The sequence below is a fragment of the Impatiens glandulifera genome, unplaced genomic scaffold (genome assembly GCF_907164915.1).
Source record: "Impatiens glandulifera unplaced genomic scaffold, dImpGla2.1, whole genome shotgun sequence".
Lineage (NCBI taxonomy): Eukaryota > Viridiplantae > Streptophyta > Magnoliopsida > Ericales > Balsaminaceae > Impatiens > Impatiens glandulifera.
Window position 1 is genome coordinate 4,645 of NW_025919535.1, and position 5,225 is coordinate 9,869.

Consider the following 5,225-nt stretch of genomic DNA (forward strand, 5'->3'; position numbering starts at 1 on the left):
TGAAGAAGATGATTCTTTCAAACAAAACTGGTTATGCTCCTCAGCTAAGTGGTTTTTGTGTTAGTCTGGATATTCACTCCGGACCTTTCGTCACTCTCCATCCAAAGCACGTGCTAACGAAGGAGAGAATCCAAAAGCGGATCGACCGGTGGGAAGCAGCCAAAGCCAAGAGGAATCAAGCTTTCGGTTCATCAAATGTTTAAACTTTCATCATTTCTTGTCCCATTCTCCAAACCGGTAATTTTGTTGTACTACCGGTTTGGCACTTCCTCATTAATGAAAAACATTTATTTCCTTTTTCGATCAAAAATCAAAGAAATCCTAAAGAAAATAACCAACATTAAATGCGTCGTATCAGACCAAATCAAATCAGTCTTGGAAACAGAAATATTCGCTCTCCAAGAAGCATGCTTGATCCGATTAGACCAGACATACCTTATCTTCTTGAAAAATTGACAAGGCATTTATGACCATACATAAACGGTCTGATTTTTCAAAATATTCTCATTTAATGCACTCAACCGCCCACGCTATAAAAAGGGACCTAATCCTTCCTCTTCAACACACTTCCAATACTCCTCTCTCTCTAAGTTTGAAAGTTCAAAAATTCTGTTCGATTCTCAATCTCATTCCTCTCCAAAAAATGAATGCCGAACTACGCAACACAATCATTGTTAACTTCCAAGAAATGAGAAATGTCCGGTTTCACGAAATCATATTCCAACTGATCGTAGAATCGGGATTACAAGAATTTCTTGAAGGTTCAGACACCATCCTCGAAGAGGAGGTGTATGAATTCTTCAACAACGGGCATATCATTAATGATGGTAGCATAAGGACCATCATTAACGGGAAATTTCTTCGGCTTACCGAAGAACACTTTGTTATGTTCTTTGACCTTCCAACCGAAGGATTCTCAGACTTCCCAACGCCATTCTTTCCGGCTAAGGAAGACTATGCCTATATCTTCTCCTCCTCCATCGAACCGGTCGCCGACCATGGAGAGAAGGATAACCTTGCTCCTCAATACCAAGTCTTTCACGACTTGGTTCAGCGGTCTATCATGGGCCGAATGCCCAACCAGAACTATAACCGGGAGGCTTTCGACATCATGATAGCCATCGTCCGAAAATCGCCCATCAACTAGGCTACCTACCTCTTCAACAACTTGAAGAAACTTATCACCGCTCCAAGGGGAAGGATCAGTTTCGCTCCCCAAATCACTCGATTCATGGAGGACCATCGTCGCAACCTCGGGCCCGGTGTTCCTGTCGGACCGGCCAACACCTTGTCTCTATCCATGTTAGATAGATGGATAGCAAGGATTGAAGAACGGACATCCGACAACACTGTGGACAACTAGGTTGACAGAATGATCGAGGGGGATTGGCTCGATCTATTTTAAACTATCTGTATTTTCCAGTTCTCTGGTCATTTTGTTGTACGACCGGAAAACCACTTCATTATTCTATGTTTCGGACTCATCTATAAAATTTCCCATTTTTAAAGTCTCTGGTTCTTTACATTATCTTTCTTTCCGGTTTTTGATTTGAATAAATAAAAGACTCCATGTTAAACGAAACTTCCGGTTAACAAATTTCCGGTAAATCAAAATCTCAAACAAAACCGAAAAAGTTCGAAAAACTTACCGCCCACGGTTTTACCGCGCACAAAAATTACTGCCCATAGTATTCTCCGCATTTACCGCCGAAAGTTACTGCAGTAACTTTTAGAGGGAAAGTTGGCGCCAAAATTATAACCAAGTGACGGTTCATCTTCCAACCGTTCAAAACCGCCTCCTATATAAGTTCAAAACAGTTCATTATTTGCACAAACTTTCTCTCTCTAAAAATTTTAAAATCTCTCTGATTTCCGATCATCGTTGTTCTTCATCTTCTTCACTCACAAAATCATCATGGATCTAGTTAAAGCACCCTTCCAATACATGTTGCAGGTCGATTTCAGCGACATCGACGAATACGCTACGGAAGAGAACAAGGTCGTGCTGAAATAGCTAAGGGATTCGGGATTAGAAACGTATCTGTCTGGTCCGTTCATCGTGCACCCAACGAAGGTTATGGAGTTCCTGGCGACGACGACTTTAACAAAGAGGACGGTCTCCGCCACCGTGAATGGCAAAGCAGTTAACATCACGGAGGAGATCTTTTCCGAAGCACTTGGTTTGCCAAATACTGGGCTGGACTTCAAAACAAGCTTGACAGACGCAGAATCCAACGCGGTCCGGTTGGTTATATCGGCTGACGATAATGATCTGGTAACTCACTCAAGCCGGAAGAACAAACTCAAGTCGGAGTTCAAATGGCTCCTGAACATAATCTCAAGATCACTTTAGGGTAGAGGGGGCAACTTCGATAACCTGACCAAGCTAAAGTTGAAGATGATGATGACGATTGTCCGTAGTGACAAGATCGATTGGGGAACCGTTCTATTCGAACAATTTTGCGAGATGGTAGTGAAGAGGGATGGCCGGGTTCAGGCCTATGCAATGCAAATAGTGAAGATTCTTAAGTTCCTTAATGTGGAACTTGGAGAAGGTCTCCCGCTTCCATCCGCCAACGTTCTCAACTCTGAGCAGATGAACAAGAAGACTGCCAAAGCGGCTAGGCCGAAGTCCTCCAGAACAAAGTTATCAAAAGGAACCAGCTCGTCCGCACCGGTTGGTGAAAGTTCGAAACAAGGAGATCCTAAGAGGAAGGCGGTTCAAGCCAAGGCCTCTTAGAAGAAAAAGGGAAGGAGGAAGACGTCCGCGAAGAAGAGCTCCTACAAACCGGCAGATTCCGAGAAAACTCTCTCCTCGGATCATTCACCAAAGAGAACTACAAACATCTTTCAGCTCATTCCCATCAACACAGTCCATCCCATTCTAATCACCTCTCCATCATCAAGGCAAACCGAACCCTCGGGGAGCCAAGAAACTAAGTCAACATCGGAGGAGGTAGAAGAGGTGAATATTCATTCTGAAAACTCCAAGTCCCCGATTAAAAACACTGAGAACATCATCCCTCCGGCTCAGGAGGGAAATATTGAAGAAAAAAAACCATCCGGCTCGGCAGGGAACAAATCCGTTCCAACCGAAACAACGCTCCAATCGGCTCAAGACGGGCCAGTAGATTCAACAATCTTACATGAAGGCCCATCTCAGGTTAGCAAAGGCAAAGAAGTCCTAACCGAAGTGCATTGCAAACCGGTTCACCAGCTGAGACTATAACCGAAGCCGAGGTCGCCATTTCAGCAGAAGAAGAGGAGGAAATGTATCAGAAGTTCCTTCTGGACATGAACAAAGAAGCTGAAGAGATGGCCTCACCATACCACTTATGGGTCAAGCTACGTTGTGAAACAAAGCTATCAGACATGATCCCCGATATGAGCGGCAACAAGCACTGGGAGAAACTGTTGGATTAGAAGAAGAGGCTCTCAAGCTAACAGGTACCGACGTTATTCAAGCCGCATACACCAAAACTTTGGCGATACATGAATACGCCCGGCTACATGCAGTAGAAGATGCCTTGAGAGAGGCAGAAGGGGCAACACTAACTCCAATGGAGTCAAGAATGTTTGAGCGGTTTCACACGGTGCGTAATAAACTCATTCAAAGTGTTGACCGGCTCGAAACAGAATGGAGGGACGCGTGCAAACACGTCTTAACTCATGCCGATCTCTATCAAAGCAAACCCTTCTTTGTTACTGGAGAGTCCTCCAAAATAGCAGAAAACCGGAGTAGTGCCCCTCCACAGACTGATCAGGCTCCGGCACTTGAGCAAGTGAAGGGAGTAGTGGTTGACACAATTATCTCATGTCTTCACAAGTACAACATTGCTACAGATGAGAAAATTGCAACCGTTGAAACCAACCTAACTGAAACCGTCCGGGCATCAGTTCACTCAGAGATTGCCGAAACCGTTCAATCATCGATCAAGTCAATGATCGCCGAATCCGTTCAAACCGCAACCGCTCCTTTGATCAACATGATGCAGGCTATGGCAGCTCAGATTGAGGAGCTGTCCAAATTACAAGTTAACAAGACTCAAGCACAGATCAGTTCTGATGCCGAAACTGCCAAAAAAATTCAAGACGAAGAAAAGGAGAGGGAACGGTTAAGGAAGGAAATTGAGGACAAAGATCATGAGTTGGCCAAGCAATGCAATGAGGAAGAAAAAGGCGCTCTATAAGAATCCACACCGGCTCAACCCTCGCACTCTATGAAAACAAGGAATAAGAACAAACGAAAAGCGGTTGCGGCTGTAATAAAGCTAGCGGAACGAAACGGTCTAGGAGAAATTCAACCGGTCGGACTAAACGAAGAACCTCTTGACGAAGAAAAGAAGAGGATATTAAACAACTCAACCGGCGAAAGAAGAAAGCAGTCGAATTTTCAATCGCAACTCCTAGTTCCAGGCAGATTGTTTCTCAATCATCTCGCCCACCCAGACCGGTAAGCGGCGGTTTCGGATTCGGAAAACGAACTCCCCGCATTTCAAGTGTATTTACCGGATGGCAAATTGACGCTGAAAGAAGAAAAAGGGAGTGGAAGGCAAGAGAGGAGGAAGAAAGGAAGAGAAAGGAGAAAGAAAACGAAAAGGGGGATCATCCAATCCTTAGCTTATCTCTTTCTTATGAACAATTTATTTATGTTTGGTTTTGTTTCAGAACTCAGTCATTTTTTTCTATACTTTAAAATAACTATTTTACTAAATACCCCTTGAAAAATCAAAACATGTTTTGAAATTTCTCTTAAACAAAAAAACATTAGATATTTAAACATATTTTTCAAACCGGCCACAGCCTACAAGTTTTGAATATTTATTCTAAATAATCAAAAAGGGAGAAATTGATAGAAAAATTAAGTAAAATTAATTTTGGAACCTGGCATACATCACGAGTTTTGAATATTTATTCTAAATAATCAAAAAGGGAGAAATTGATATAAAAATTAAGTAAGTTAATTTTGAAATCGGACATACATTACAATTTTTGAATATTTATTCTAAATAATTAAAAACGGAGAAATTGATAGAAAAATTAAGTAAAGTTAATTTTTGGAACCGACCAGAAAACTAAACACCTATTAACTTCTATGTGCAGGAACAGATTGGATTGAATGAACCGATTGGAACCTCATAAACCGACTGAAGAACATCTCAAAGTAATCCAGCTCCAAATGATCAAGTCAAGATCAAGAGGATCCGGCCTCAAAATCCTCAGCA